The sequence below is a fragment of the Pongo abelii genome, chromosome 1, assembly GCF_028885655.2.
Source record: "Pongo abelii isolate AG06213 chromosome 1, NHGRI_mPonAbe1-v2.0_pri, whole genome shotgun sequence".
NCBI lineage: Eukaryota > Metazoa > Chordata > Mammalia > Primates > Hominidae > Pongo > Pongo abelii.
In genome coordinates, this window is record NC_071985.2 from 1,618,101 (window position 1) to 1,633,769 (window position 15,669).

The window sequence follows — 15,669 nt, forward strand, 5'->3', positions numbered from 1 at the left end:
TGTGCCTGAGGTGGTCCTGCGGCACACGCGTAGCAGTTACTCTTGTTGAGGGCTTGTACTGAAAACACGACCCATTTGACCCAGGCATTCACATTCCCATACCCTGTCTCAGTTTCTAAGGTTTGTCTTAGATTCTTTACCTCAATTATTGTTACCATTTTAGGGTTAATATTTGGTAGACTAAAGTGTTTATTAGGGTCTGGGGTTGGAGTAGTTCCAGGCAAATCGGAGGTTGAGTTCTTGATTAGCCTGAGAACAAATCGCCCTAGGGGGTCTTTCCTTGTGATGTCTTCTCCTAACCCATATACCTGAGATGCTACTTTTGGTTCTTGGTCTAGAAAGGCTGAATTGTCAAGGGTGATGAGTACAGGACAGCATTCTAAATTCTGGCAGTTATTTGGTGGGGAGCGCTTGGACAGAGGTAGTTTATGCTTCAAGGGTTTCCAGTTTGGAGTTACCCATGCCATGTTTACTGTCCAACCCTGAAATTGGGTAGCGCACCATACATCCTCCCAGCTGGGGAAGGGTGATGCCCTGTTGTAACCTGCATCTGGTTCAAGGCAAAGATATGTGTCTGCCTGCGAAAGCTGTCTCTGATTTTCCAAATTCCCAAAAGGTAAAACCTGCCAGGCATCAAATCTTATAGTTTGGGGTGCTACCGTCTTAATCATATTAATCACCAACCTGATTGGGTAGTGGGGAGTCCCCTGCCAGTTTCCATTTTGACCTTCTGCTCTTTGTGTAGTAACCCATCCCAGCCTTATTACCTTTCAGAAATGCGGCCAGCCCACGCTTTCTTTTTAAATTTTTCTCAGAGTTAACGTTAAGGGTTCGTCAGGTGACCCATGCACTTCCCACTGTTCTTTCTCCTTCCCTTTCCAGGTCTCTTTCACCAGTCTCTTGATTCCAGTGTAGTGAGTCCACCCCCATTCAGTTGTTCGCAGGGCTGTCTCAGGGGCACTTGATAGGGACCTTCCCAGCTTGGGTGGAGCTTGTCTTCTTTCGAAATCTTAGTCAGACCAAGTTGCCAGGCTGGAAGTAGTGAACCATGAACTCAAGAGGCGGAGCTTGAGTCAGAAGACCTTTTAACCTGAGGGATGACAGGGTGGAGGATATGGCCAGTATATAATTTCTTAAGAATTGGTTTTCGGTTTCCATAGTGGGAGGATCTTTAGCCCTGCCCAAATATGGGAGTCCATATAATAACTTGTAGGGGACAATCCCAAGTCTTTTCTGGGGACTGTCCGAATCCTAATCCTAAAGCCATGGGAGACATTTGGTCCAAGGCACTTTAGTTTCTAAGTTTAGTTTGGTGAGATGCTTTTTGAGAGTTTGGTTTATTCTTTTAACCTTTCCACAGGATGCCAAGGGGTATGATAATCCCATCAAATTTGCAAACCTTCCATAATTCCCCTTAACACTCTTGAAATAGCTTCCTTTCTAACTTCGTGCAGTTCAAAGAAATCACTTCTCTTCTAACAAAGGGTAGCCTGAAAGTTCAGGCTATAAACTACAGATAAACAACTTAAGCATAGAAGGAGGCGGGGGATGTCTCCTGGGTAAACACCAAACTTCACACTCATACATTCGGGCCCAGTATAAACAGTGGGCCTTAATAAGCACATTCTTTTCCCTTTAGGCACATTAAGATAGGGAAGCTAAAGCTGACTGGGGTGGGGGGCGGGGAGGGGAGGTGGGAGATGCCTGCAGCTGCAAAAAGATGGCTGGGAACAGACACAGAATCTCTCCCTCCCAGATAAGCAACACAAAGAATTCGAGTATTGGCCGGGCACAGGCTCAAGCATGTCATCCCAGTAATTTGGGAGGCTGAGGCGGGTGGATTACCTGAGGTCAGGAGTTCCAGACCAGCCTGGCCAATGTGGTGAAAGCCCTTCTCTACTAAAACTACAAAAAGAAATTTGCTGGGTGTGGTGGCACACACCCAGCTACTCAGGAGGCTGAGGCAGAAGAACTGCTTGAACCCGGGAGGTGGAGGGTGCAGTGAGCTGAGATCATGCCATTGCACTCCAGCCTGGATGACAAGAGTGAAACTCCATCTCAAAAAAAAATTAGAGTATTATATGGTGACATGCAGGCTTCTAACAGTCCATTTTTAATTAATCCCTCTATTACTGGTTGGAGATCTTTTCTCCCTTCAATAGAAATGGGATATTGTTTTCTGCAAACTACTTCTCCTGGTTGTTTTAGTTCAATCTGTAAGGGTGTGATTTTTAACTGTCCCCTGTTGCCTTTCCCAAACCACAAAAGGGGACTAATTTTTCTTCCCTAGTCCTCTGTTAGGAGGCCCATCATTACTTTTATTTGTCCTTTCTCTATCCCTAATCCTAAACTGAATCTCACAATCAGGTCTCTACCCAGTAGGTTAGTTCCTGCTTCAGGAATATATAAGAGTGACCCCTCAATTTGTTCTGGTCCCAGTCTAATTAACATTTTCTTGAATATCAGAACCTGTAATCCCTCCCCTTTTACCCCTAATACTTTCAGTTTTTCCTTAGAGAGTTCTGTACCCTTTGGTTGGTGGATTAGGGAGGAGTGAGCCGCCCCGGTGTCAACCAAAAATGTCACTTCTTCTCCCTCAGGTCCCGCCTTCCAATTTATCAAGGGTTCTTGGTGGGACCTACTCAGAAGGAAGCCCTGACCCCCATCGTATTCATCAGCGGTCATGAGGGGGATCATCTCTTCTTCTTTTTTCCATTTAGGACATTCTCTCTTAAGATGCCCTGGCTTTCCACACTTGTAACATCTAGCCACTCATAGTCTTAGGAGCTTTCTCCTGCATTTCCCTTCTTTCTCTGTGTCGAAATCTATCATTCCCTTGTCTCATTTGAGGGGGATCTTGAGCTAATCTTTTTTTTGGCTACCTCTTCCACAGTGGAAATCATGATGTTCACTTTCTGTTTCTGCTTCTCTTCCTCTCTTTTCACAAAGACCTTCTGAGCTTCACTCAGTAATTCCTCAATTGGTTTCTCATTCCATCCATCAATCTTTTGTAATTTTTTTTTTTTTTTGTAATGTCAGGCCAGCTCTTAGTAACAAAGTTAATCTGCAAAAGGCCTTGCCCTACTGGGTCCTCCGGATCTAATCTGGAGTATTTTCTCATCTCTGAGCCTCTGCAGGAATGTGAAGGGAGTTTTCTCTTTTTCTTGTTGAATCTCAAATGCCTTTGAGACATTTTGTGTCCTACGAGTGGACTCTTTGATCCCTTGAATTACTAGTTTCCTGAGGTCCTGCATTTGGGCCCGGTCCCTGGGATCATTATTATCCCATTCGGGATCAACATTTGGAAACTTTTGTTTGGCTGGCAAGTCTCCCTGCCCAGGAGGGTGTTGCTTCTCCCCACTGGTCGCGGCCACTCTCCTAATCATTCCCCTTTCTTCTCCTGTGAACAGGATATTCATGATAGACATCATTTCAGCCCAAGCGTAAAAGCTGGGTCCTAGGAATTGGTCCAGCTGGTCTGCTAAACCCAGGGGATCTTCTAGGAGTGGTTTCATTTCCTTCTTGAAATTTCTAACTTCAGTACTTGCAAGAGGAGTGTTTACAAAGCCAATCTCTCCCTGTCCCATGGGAACTTCCCTAAGAGGGAACATGCTAGATGCCTGCTGTGTGGAAGGGATAGGGAAGTTCTCAATATCCCTCTTACACTCTTCTAATTCTTTTCTTAAATTTGGATAAGGATTTAAAGGAGCAGTTGGTTTGGCTCCCCCATGGTCTCTGGGTCTTTCTTCCTCTAACCCTCCTGCTGCCCCTTGATCTTTCTGTCCCCTTTTTTGTGAGACATATGAAGGGGCAAGCACGATAGGGGGTCCCAGGGCTTTTCACTGGGTGAGGGCTCTTCACCAGGCTCTTTTTCTTCTTTTTTGAGGGGGATCATGGGGGCTAATTCCTTGATTCAGCAGAGAGTAACCTATCTCTTCTTGTGAGGATGGGGTTTTATTATTCGTATAAAGAATTAAAGCTTGGCACACCCAATACTCATCTGAGCCAAACTTAGGCCAAAAGACAGAAGGCTTACGAATGGGGTCTTTGGGCCAGACAAAACAGCAATACTTTTTCATCTTTTCCTTTTCCTTGTCCCTGGTTTGAGGCTTGTTCCACCAAACCTGCAACAATCTCCCCAAAGGACTATCCAGGGGATGTCAGAGGGAGTCTCTTTGGCTCCCAGGCCTAGAATTCCTGTCTCCCATTTTCTGCCAGTCTGCATCTGAGTTTTTCCCTGTGTACTCAACCCCCGTTCCTGGAGGTTTCTTGCATACCCTGAGACCTCCAAAAATGCCCCACGACCAAGGCAGTACTTATAGTCCAATTTTCCTACCTTGGCCTGGTTCCCTCAGTGCCTGCTTTTCTCCCTGTGTTGCTTTTGCTGCCTCCTGAATAATAGTCTTGGGTTTGTTTATGCCTTTTATGGAAAGCTGGGATGCCCAGATAGAGCGGGCCACCTAAATTGGGTGGGACACATCTCCCCTCTCAGCCAAAGTCCCACTTCACACAGGCACATGGATCCCAGATGGGCCCCCAGCTTTGTGAGAAACACACTCACCTGTCCAAATCCAAAGAATGGACTTAGAGGCATGAAGAACAGTGAAAAGGAGACATTTAGTAACGGTCTTGCAAGATCGGGTGTCTGGTGGGCAGGCACAGCCAGGGCAGTCACAACAGGTAATTTATCTTCTAGCACACAAGTCCCTCCACTAGTTCCTCATTGGTCGAGTACTATGGGGTTACAATCTTCCCGGATGTCATCTAAGTTTCATTGTCCTCCTTGTAAGGTTATACCCCAGTCTCCTTCCCTGCTTAAGTTTCTTTTTCTTTTCTTTTCTTTTCTTTTTTTTTGAGACAGAATCTCACTCTGTCACCCCGGCTGGAGTGCAATGGCACAGTCTTGGCAAACTGCAACCTCTGCCTCCTGGGTTCAAGCAATTCTCCTGCCTCAGCCTCCTGAGTAGCTGGAATTACAGGCGCTTGCCACTACACCTGGCTAATTTTTGTATTTTTAGTAGAGATGGGGTTTCACCATGTTGGCCAGGCTAGTCTCGAACTCCTGACCTCATCTGATCCACCTGCCTCGGCCTCCCAAGATGCTGGGATTACAGGCGTGAGCCACTGCGCCCAGCTCCCACTTAAGTTTCGATTTCCCTATAACGAAACTTTCTTCCCTTTTATGGACTGACCCCTCCTCTACATTCTGTTTGCTCATTGTGACCTTCTGGGTGCATGAGCCATGTGGTTTGTTACATTTACAGACTGACTGCCAGTGCTTAGATTTTTCAGGCCTTGAAAATGGACCAGTGAAAATGTTTTGTCACACAATTGAAGCAGGATATTTCCTTGACCCTTTTGTGGGCAGAAACTGGGGTGCACAGGTGCTAGAACCAGCCAGCTGCTTTGGCACCAGCAGAGGCAAACTCCATTCACTCACTGCTCCACTGCTCGGAGAGGGAGCACCAGTGAGTGGGTGCAGAAGCCTGAGTGAGCGCTTTTGGGTGCTGGCAAAAGCGAACTGCATACCGGCCCCACAGCAGCATTTAGGGGAGAGTGCCCACAATCCCTCAAGCCCCAGAAGTGTTACAGTGCCCTTTTAGCTTTGCCGTCCATGGCCAGCTTCAGTGTTAACAGCTCAGTGGAGGGTCAGTGTGACAGCCTTTTGCACTCACACTCATGGCACCTGAGTTCTTGCCTGGTGTCCAGGAGGAATCAGGTCACGTGAATAAAAAGATGGTAAATGTGGGGGATTTTATTGCCAATGAAAGTGGCTCTCAGTGGCAAAGGGAGCTGAAAAGGGGATGGAGCAGGAAGGTAATCTTCCCTTGAAGTCTGGCCATCCCCAGCTGGACTCCTCTCTAAAAGCTATGCTGTCAAGCTGTCCCTCTGAAGTCAAGCCACTTCTCAATGATATCCAACCATAGTCTGCGATGTCCAGCTGCCTCCCCTCTCTCTGCCAGTTGAGCCTGGGGTTTTTATGGGCACGGGATGGGGGGTAGGGCAGGCCACAGGTGGTTTTGGAAAAGGCACCGTTTGAATGGGAAAACAGGGATGTAAGTTCTCACTTTGGGCGGCAGTATCAGGCTTTTCAGATTGAAGGTGGGGCCTTGGCTGGGGAACTGCCCTCCCAGAATTTCTCTGCCTTCTGTTCCTATGACAATCATGGCTGACTACAGCCTCAAACTCCCAGGCTCAGGTGATCCTCCCACCTCAGCCTCCCAATTAGCTGGGACAACAGGCGCACATCACCACACGCCTGGCTAATTTTTTTGTACCCATGGGTTTTCACCATGTTGCCCTGGCTGTTCTTAAACTCCTGGGCTCAAGTGATCCTCCTGCCTCAGCCTCCCAAAGTGCTGGGATTATAGGCATGAGTCACTGCACCCGGTCTGAGTTTACTGATATTTTTTGGCTTTTATGGGTACCAGGAGTATTTTGTATTGTAAGAGAGCACGTTACCTTTGGGTGTTATGGCTGGTGAGTCACTGGCAAGTGTAATTTTGGAGGTGGCTGACTGCAGTTGTAGCAAATGGTTACTACTATAGGGGACTACTCATTTCTTTGAACATTTAGATAAGAAATGTGAAGTTTGGAAACTTGGAGACTGTAGGAACACTTAATACTGAAAAAAAAGATACCCATGAGAGATGGGCTGATCACACAGTGGGCTGACTGGCACTGGGCCATCCACCAGCCCAGGGGGAATACCTTTGCAGCAAGGTACACTGTGGAAATGTTGCTCAGCCTGGCCCATGACATTTCCCTCTTGGGCTTTTAATACAGCTCTGAGACACCCAGGACTCCATGTAAAAACAGGGTCTTTGATTTCTGAGGATCTAGGTGTTCTGCCTTCCAGCTGTGCTTGCTTCTCAAATACCTAAGTATTAGGCCCTGAAAACTGCAAATGCTTTGTTGGCCCTATTCATTAATGGGCTCTGCACTGAGCTCAGTGGTCCAGCTGGAAAATGAAGACCAAATTGGAAACCACCCATTTGGAAATGGGAGTTCAGCTCCGTCTGAACTGGGGGAGGGATACAATGATTAAGGGAACCCATTTCTGATAGGTATTACATTGGAAACTACCTAAAATTGGTCTCCTTATATGCTCTTGTAAATTCCTATGATTCTGTGTTACCTTGGCATCCATTTTTAATCTCCCTTTACCTAACATACACAAATTTCTTCTTAAAAATGTTTAAATTTGGCCAGGTGCAGTGGCTCATATCTGTAATCCCAGCACTATGGGAGGCCAACGCAGGTGGATCACTTAAGGTCAGGAGTTCAAGACCAGTCTGACCAACATGGCGAAACCCTGTCTCTACTAGAAATACAAAAATTAGGCCGGGCATGGTGGCTCACGCCTGTAATCCCAGCACTTTGGGAGGCTAAGGAGGGCAGATCACAAGGTCAGGAGATCGAGACCATCCTGGCTAACACAGTGAAACCCTGTCTCTACTAAAAATACAAAAAAAAAAATTAGCCGGGTGTGGTGGCACGCACCTGTAATCCCAGCTACTCAGGAGGCTGAGGCAGAAGAATTGCTTGAACCCAGGAGGCAGAGGTTGCAGTGAGCCGAGATCATGCCACTGCACTCCAACCTGGGCAACAGCGTGAGATTCTGCCTCAAAAAAAACACAAAAACGAAAACAAAAATTAGCCAGGTGTGGTGGCAGGCACCTGTAATCCCAGCTACTTGGGAGGCTGAAGCAGGAGAATCACTTGAACCTGGGAGGCAGAAGTTGCAGTGAGCTGAGATCACACCACTGCACTTCAGCCTGGGTGACAGACTAAGAGTCTGTCTCACCAAAAAAAAAAAAAAAAGCTTAAATTTTCTCTCTGCGCTTTGAGGTGTAGATTTGCTGCCCTATATTCTCTACAACTCAGCTATGTGGGACAGATTAACTTGTTCCATTTACAGAGTCACAGTTTTAATCCAACTGTCCTTTCATTTATTTATTTATTTATTTTCTTTAGAAACAGAGTCTCAGTCTGTCACCCACACTGGAGTGCAGTGGTGCAATCACACCTCACTGCAACCTCCAACTTCTGGGCTGAACTGACCCCACCCACCTCAGCCCCGCAAGCAACTGGGAACGCAGGCACACACCATCACACCTAGCTTTTTTTTTTTTTTTAATTTTTTGGTAGAGATGAGGTTTGGCTATTTTACCCAGGCTGGTCTCAAACTTCAGGCCACAAGCAATCCTCCTGTCTAGGCCTCTTCAAGAGTTGATGTATTAGTCATTTTCACATAGCTGATAAAGACATACCTAAAACTGGGTAAGTTATAAAGAAAAAGAGGCTTAATGGACTCACAGTTCCACATGTCTGAGGAGGCTTCACAATCATGGTGGAAGGCAAAAGGCACATCTTACATGGCAGCAGGCAACAGAGAGAAAGAGAGCCAAGTAGAAGGGGTTTCCCTTTACAAAACCATCAGATCTCATGAGACTTATTCACTACCACGAGAATGGTATGGGGGAAAACGCCCCCATGATTCAGTTATCTCCCACCAGGTCCCTCCCACAACACGTGGGAATTATGGGAGCTACAATTCAACATCAGATTTGGGTGGGGACACAGCCAAACCATATCAGTTGGGATTACAGGTGTGAGCCACTACTCCTGGCCCCAAATTTCCCTTTAAATTAGTGAGTTTTTTCAGTCTCATGGCTAAAATTTTATTTTATTTTTGAGACAGGGTCTCACTCTGTCACCCAGGCTGGAGTGCAGTGGTGCAATCATGGCTCACTGCAGCCTCAACCTCCTGGGCTCAAGTGATCCTCCCACCTCATCCTCCCAAGTAGCTGGGACTACAGGTGGGTGCCACCATGCCTGGCTAATTCTTAAATTTTTTTGTAGAGACAGGGTCTCACTGTGTGGCCCAAGCTGGTCTAGAACTCCTGGGCTCAGGTCATCCTCCAGCTTTGGCCTCTCAAAGTGCTGGGATTACAGGTATGAGCCACCACACCCAGCCTCTGCTAGATGTTTCAAAGTCATAAAACAGTTGTTTTGTGACATTTTGAATACTTGCTTGATTTGTCCATGAGCTTATGTCTCTGGTGTTGAGCCTTTAGATTCTGGGGTCCAGACAGGTGGCCGTGGTGAGGCTTGGATTTAGTTTGGGGATCCAGCAGGAGGTAGATCTGATGAGATCTTGAGGCCGGGAGTTTAACACCAGCCAGGGCTTAGGCTTTATGGACACACAAGGCTTTGCACTGTGGACTTGCCCTGAATTCTTTCTTGCCTGAGATCCAGGAACCCTCTCTGGGAGTCTGGATTGGGACCCCTGTCCTGTAACAGATCTACCTCCTACTGGATCCCCAAACCAAAACTATTCCTAGAGAAGGATGTCTCCTTTCCTCAAAAAAGGGAGACCATAAAACTGTTGGAGGTAAGGGCTGTGCTAAAGCAAGCAGTAGTTTCTGATGGGCGGATGCTCCCCTCACGCTTCCTGCTGGCAGATGTGAAAAGCCCTCCTTCAGAAATACGTCTATGGGTTATTTCCCAGATAAGAGCAATACACTCGGCCGGGCGCAGTGGCTCATGCCTGTAATCCCAGCACTTTGGGAGGCCGAGGCAGGTGGATCACAAGGTCAGGAGTTCGAGACCAACCTGGCGGTTGGTGAAACCTGGTGAAACCTCATCTCTACTAAAAATACAAAAATTAGCTGGGCGCGGTGGTGGGTGCCTGTAGTCCCAGCTACTAGGGAGGCTAAGGCAGAAGAATCGCTTGAACCCGGGAGGCGGAGATTGCAGTGAGCCGAGATCATGCCACTGCACTCCAGCCTGGGTGACAGAGTGAGACTACATCTCAAAAAAAAAAAAAAAAAAAAAAAAAAAAAGCAATACACTCTCACATCTAATCTCCACCAGCCTCTTTCATTAAAAATATCTGTGGAGACCCACCATGTTGAATAAACCATGCAGAACTCATAGGGTGAAAAACAAGGGTGCAAGACCTGTTGAGAAGGGGGGGATTTCTTTCCAAGTTCAGAGGGGATGGATCGGAACGTCTTTGTCCAAGAGAGGTAACTGCCTATTCATTCTCTTCTCAAATGGAGTGGTACTGGACAGGCCCCAGAAGCTGGGCCCATAACAATCCAGAGAAACTGAACTCCGAATGCTTCAAAAAGCCCTCAGTAGGAAAAACACTGGGAATCAGCGACTTTTCTGGAAAAGAGAAAACGGGATTCCTCTTCCAAATTCACTGGAACCTGGTGAGGAGCCGTGGTTAAATGTCACTGAGAGCTCAGCCCCAGAAGCCACTCGCCCTCAAGCGGTGATCAACTTTTCATTTGTGAATTTAGTGCAGCAGGTCCAAGAGGTTCTCTCTGGCTTATTCATTTAATTTCTGACACAAACAAAGCACTGGAACAATTGAGGGGTGAATACGCCAATTTCCCTTTAAAGGAGGTCCTCTAGGAAAATTATTTACTGCAAAAATGTTTAAGAGAGACTTTCCGCCCTAGAAATGGGAAGACTGAGGTTCTGGTTATTCCCGATTTGAATGATCTGCACAGTAATGTGGAGATAAACGTTCACCCCTAGGCCTCTCCCATTCATTTATGCCGGGAATTGGGTGAGACCCCAGCTGCACCCCTGCAAGGGAGCCAGGGCCGCAGGTCTTCCTGGGCCAAAGCTGCTGAGCGGTGATGGGGAAGCCGGCGTCCGCTGCGGCCCAGCTGCGGCCCAGCCTGGCGGAGAGGAGCTTGCAAGACTCAACCCTACCTCCGAAATTTCTGCGCCGGTGCGCGTAGGGCGAGGCGAAATGAGCTCAGCGCCGGGCTTCAGGCCCACCTTGGAGACCCCCGCTCCAGCCGCCTGCCCCTCCTCTCCACTTCCCTGTAAGCACCAGGTGTAGGGCAGCTGCCTGCCCCGGAAAGCTGCTTGCACTTACTGGGGATGGGGAGGTGGAGGCTGGGGAGGGGGAACCGTGCGAGGCCAGGGGACCCCTGGAGAGGGTTGGGGAGGAGTGGTGCTGGAGAGCATGGAGGTCTGACCCGGACATCGAGAAGGCTCTGGAATTCTAGACAGTCTTGCACCAGTACCTGGTAGAAAGAGACCTGAAACTGGGAGAACCAAGGGTTGTGGCCCAGAAATTCTTCCAGCACTCTAGGTCCTTCCTTTCCTGGCCTTGGTTTCAACTCAATTAGATAATACGATGCTGGATAATTTCTGAGGATGTATCAGAGTCCCCAGAATTCTCAGAATTTGCTGATAGGAGCAGTTACATGGGGGGGGTGGGCAAAGGGAGGAACTTTTAAAAGAAATTATGTCAAGTAGACTGATGATGGTGAGACACAGATTTTTGAAAGTGACACGAAGGATGGAAGTAAATTCTAATTCAACACACGATAAATGAGCATGCAAAGTAACTTTTTGTTTTTGTCTTTTGAGACAGGGTCTTGCTCTGTTGTCCAGGCTGGAATAGAGTGGTGCAGTCTCGGCTCACTGCAACCTCTGCGTCCCGGGTTCAAGTGATTCTCATGCCTCAGCCTCCCAAGTAGCTGGGACCATAAGCCACACCACCACGCCAGGGTAATATTTTTTATTATTTTTTTTGTAGAGACGGGGTCTCCCTATATTGCCCAGGCTAGTCTGGAACTCATGAGCTCAAGTGATCCTCCCACACAGGCCTCCCAAAATGCTGGGATTACAGGTGTGAGCCACCACGCCCGGTCCAAACATATGAATCTAGGGGGACATAACTGGAATGAATGTTTATGTCCCCCTAGATTCCTATGTTGAGATCTTAACCCCCATTGTGATGGCATTAGGAGGTGGGGCTTTGGGAGGTGATTAGGTCATGAAGATGGAGCACTCATAAATGGAATTAGTGCCCTTATAAAAGAAACCCCAGAGAGCTCTACTCACCCCCGCCATAGAAAGATAGCCCTCTATGAACCAGGGAGGGGATCTCCACCATTTGATTATACCAGCACCTTGATTTTGGACATCTAAGCCTCCAGAAATAAATGTTTGTTCATGTCACCCAGTCTGTGGTACAGGTTGAGTATCCCTTATCCGAAATGCTTGGAAGCAGTGGTGTTTTGGATTTTGGATTTTTTTTAATTTTGGAATATTTACAAATACATAATGAGATATCTTGAAGATGGGAACCAAGCCTAAACATAAAATTCATTTTTCTTTCTTTAAAAAAAAAAAAAAAAAAAGCCAGTGTCTTGCTCTGTGGCCCAGCTGGAGTGCAGTGGTGGGGTCATAGCTCGCTGCAGTTTCAAACTCGGGCTCAGCCAGGTGCCACTGCGCCCTTTTTTTTAATGTTTATTGATACAGTCTCCCTATGTTGCCCAGACTGATCTCAAACTCCTGGCCTCAAGCAATCCTCCTGCCTTAGCCTCCCAAAGTGCTGGGATTATAGGCGTGAGCCACCACACCTGGCTCATTTATGTTTTAGATACATCTTGTAGTTATAACCCACAGCTACTTTTGTACAATATTTTAAAGAACAGGATATAACCATCACAAGGCCAAGTGTGCACTTTTCCACCTGTGGCGTCATCTTTTCTTGTCGCTTGGCCAGTGAACCAGACACCTGCACTTCTCTCTCCTGGCCTTGGGGCTACAGTTTGTCCTTCTCAAATATGCTAACTGAACCCTGCTACCTGTTAAGATGCCCTTAGCCTGATGAGAACCTTTCACTAACACCTTGTTGTCTTTTTCGTTTGTTTTCAGAGACAGGATTTTGCACTATTGCCCAGGCTAGATGCAGTGGTGCAATCATAGCTCACTGCAGCCTTGACTTCCTGAGTTTAAACAATCCTTTCAAGGCCGGACACAGTGGCTCACACCTGTAATCCCAGCACTTTGGGAGGCTGAGGCAGGTGAATCACTTGAGGTCAGGAGTTTGAAACCAGCCTGGCCAACATGGTGAAATCTCGTCTCTACTAAAAATACAAAAATTAGCCGGGCATAGTGACACGCACCTGTAATCCCAGCTACTCAGGAGGCTGAGGCAGGAGAAATGCTTGAGCTCGGGAAGCAGAGGTTGCAGTGAGCCGAGATGGTGCCACTACACTCCAGCCTGGGTGATGGAGCAAGACTCTGTCTCAAGAAAAAAAAAAATCATCTGGAGTAGCTGGGAATCTAGGTGCGAGCCACCATGCCTGCTTAATTGTTTTATTATTTGTTTTTTTGTAGAGACGGTGCCTATGCTGGTCTTTAACTCCTGGGCTCAAATGATCTGCCCGCCTTAGCCTCCCAAAGTGCTGGGATTACAGGTGTAAGCCACCATGCCTGGCCCACTTTGTTGCTTGAAAGACCCATTATAACATGTGACAGTGTTTATGAAAAAATTATGATACTACTGATTAAAGAACAGTTAGGCAGACTTTATTCAGGTGGCCAATGGAGATAAGTACAGGGACCCACCACAGCAGTGTTTTACAGTGGGGAGCAGAGATTGGGCTCAACTCTGAACACAGGTAAAGGTGGAAATTTATAGCCAGGGAGCAGGATGGGGGTCAGTAGAAAATTAATAAGAAGAAACACCACGGGTGTGGATGTTCTGGCTAAACGGACCTAACGGGACTCTTGCTGAAGGCAGGCCATGGTGATCAGACATTACCTAGGGGACGATGGAGGACAAGGAACCTGATCAGATATCACGGTGATCAGATACCACATCACCAGAGCCATGATGGAGGATAAGGAACTCAATCAGGTATCGGGGTGATCAGTATCAACGGTGCAGGATTCTGGCTAAACTGACTTAGCAGGATTAGACAATGCAGAGATAAACACAGAAGCCCAAAAATCAAGGCTTGAGAAGAGTTTAGTCGAGAAAATCTTTGTCAATAGCAGTCCTGCTTTTTTTTTTTTTTGCTTTTTTTTTTTGATACGAAGTTTCCCTCTTGTTGCCCAGGCTGGAGTACAGTGGTGCAATCTCGGCTCACTGCAACCTCCGTCTCCCAGGTTCAAAGGATTCTCCTGTCTCAGCCTCCCAAGTCGCTGGGATTACAGACATCTGACACCATGCCCAACTAATTTTCTGTATTTTTAGTAGAGACCGTGCTTCACCATGTTGGCCAGGCTGGTTTCCAACTCCTGACCTCAGGTGATCCATGTGCCTCCCAAAGTGCTGGGATTACAGGTGGGAGCCACGACACCCGGCCTAGTCCTGCCTTCTTCTAACAGAATAGAGCAGGAATTATCAGAGCATGTGCCTTTCTTGGGGATGCAGGCAAAAAATCATAAACTCCAGCCTGCAGAGTAAAAACCAAATTCTTTAGCGTGGTGTACCAGGGGGCCTCCATGTCTTATCGCCAAGTCTGTCACACAGTTCCCTCCAAATAGTGTTTTCAAGAGGCTTGGCCGGGCGCGGTGGCTGATGCCTGTCATCTCAGCACTTTGGGAGGTCGAGGTGGGCAGATTGCTTGAGGCCAGGAGTTTGAGACCAGCCTGGCCCACATGGCAAAACCCCATCTCTACTAAAATTACAAAAATTAGCCGGGCATGGTGGTGCATGTCTGTAATTCCATCTACTTGGGGGGCTTGAGAATTGCTTGCACCTGGGAGGCAGAGGTTGCAATGAGCTGATCGCACCACTGCACTCCAGCCTGGGCGACAGAGTGAGGCTCTGTCTCAAAAAAAAAAAAAAAAAAGAGGCCCCACCTTTGTGTAGGTGTCCTGGATGCCCTTGCCTCTTTCTTTTAAGCTGGTGAATCCCCAATAAGCCTGAAACAAAACCTAAAAGATGCCCCCTTGGAGCCATCCCTGGCTGATGACAGGGCAGGGAAGTCCAGAGCTAATGTGGACCTGCTGATTGTCCTGCTAGTTCTTCTCCAAATGCACTGTGCCCTAGTCACCTTTAGGCCACCCCTCCTGGCTGTGAACACGTCTGTAGGGAATGAAGCTTCTTGTTCTTGGGGTTCAGAAGATCATACCCCAAAATGAAGACCGCAGTAGCAGCCTCAGAAGCAAGTTTTCTGACCTTCTCCTGCCTTCCTGTCTCTGGCCCCTCATTTTCCCCTGAGGCCAACAATAGAAACTAGAATTCTTCTCCAAAGTGAAACCAGAACCCCCTTTTCCCTAAAGCCAGCCATTATACCTAAAAATATTAATCTAACTTCCCCCCACCTTCTGTATAAAAACTGACCATAAATAAATAATCTGACCTACCTTTTTTGATTGTAGGTCATAAGACCCCCCACCACCATACCATAGAGGGGCTGCCCCGTAACCAGAAGACATGCTGCACAGGAAAGCCAGGAAGAATCTAAGCAGATGCCCTGCTGGGTTTCCCCACTCAGCCTGTTAGCCTTAGATCATGCCCTTTTCCCCAATCATTTCTCTGCGTTGCTATCTACACTTTGTTGAACCTCAGCATAAAAATAGACAGTTTTCCCCTGGGTGCGGTGGCTCTCGCCTGTAATCCCAGCACTTTGGGAGGCTGAGGTGGGCGCATCACCAGGTCAGGAGTTCAAGACCAGCCTGACCAACATGGTGAAACCCCCATCTCTACTAAAAATACAAAAATTAGCTGGGTGTGGTGGCGTGTGCCTGTAATCCCAGCTACTCAGGAGGCTGAGGCAGGAGAATCGCTTGAACCCGGGACGTGGAGGTTGCAGTGAGCTGAGATTGTGCCATTGCAATCCAGCCTGGGTGACAGAGCGAGACTCCATCTCAAAAAAAAAAAAAAAAAAA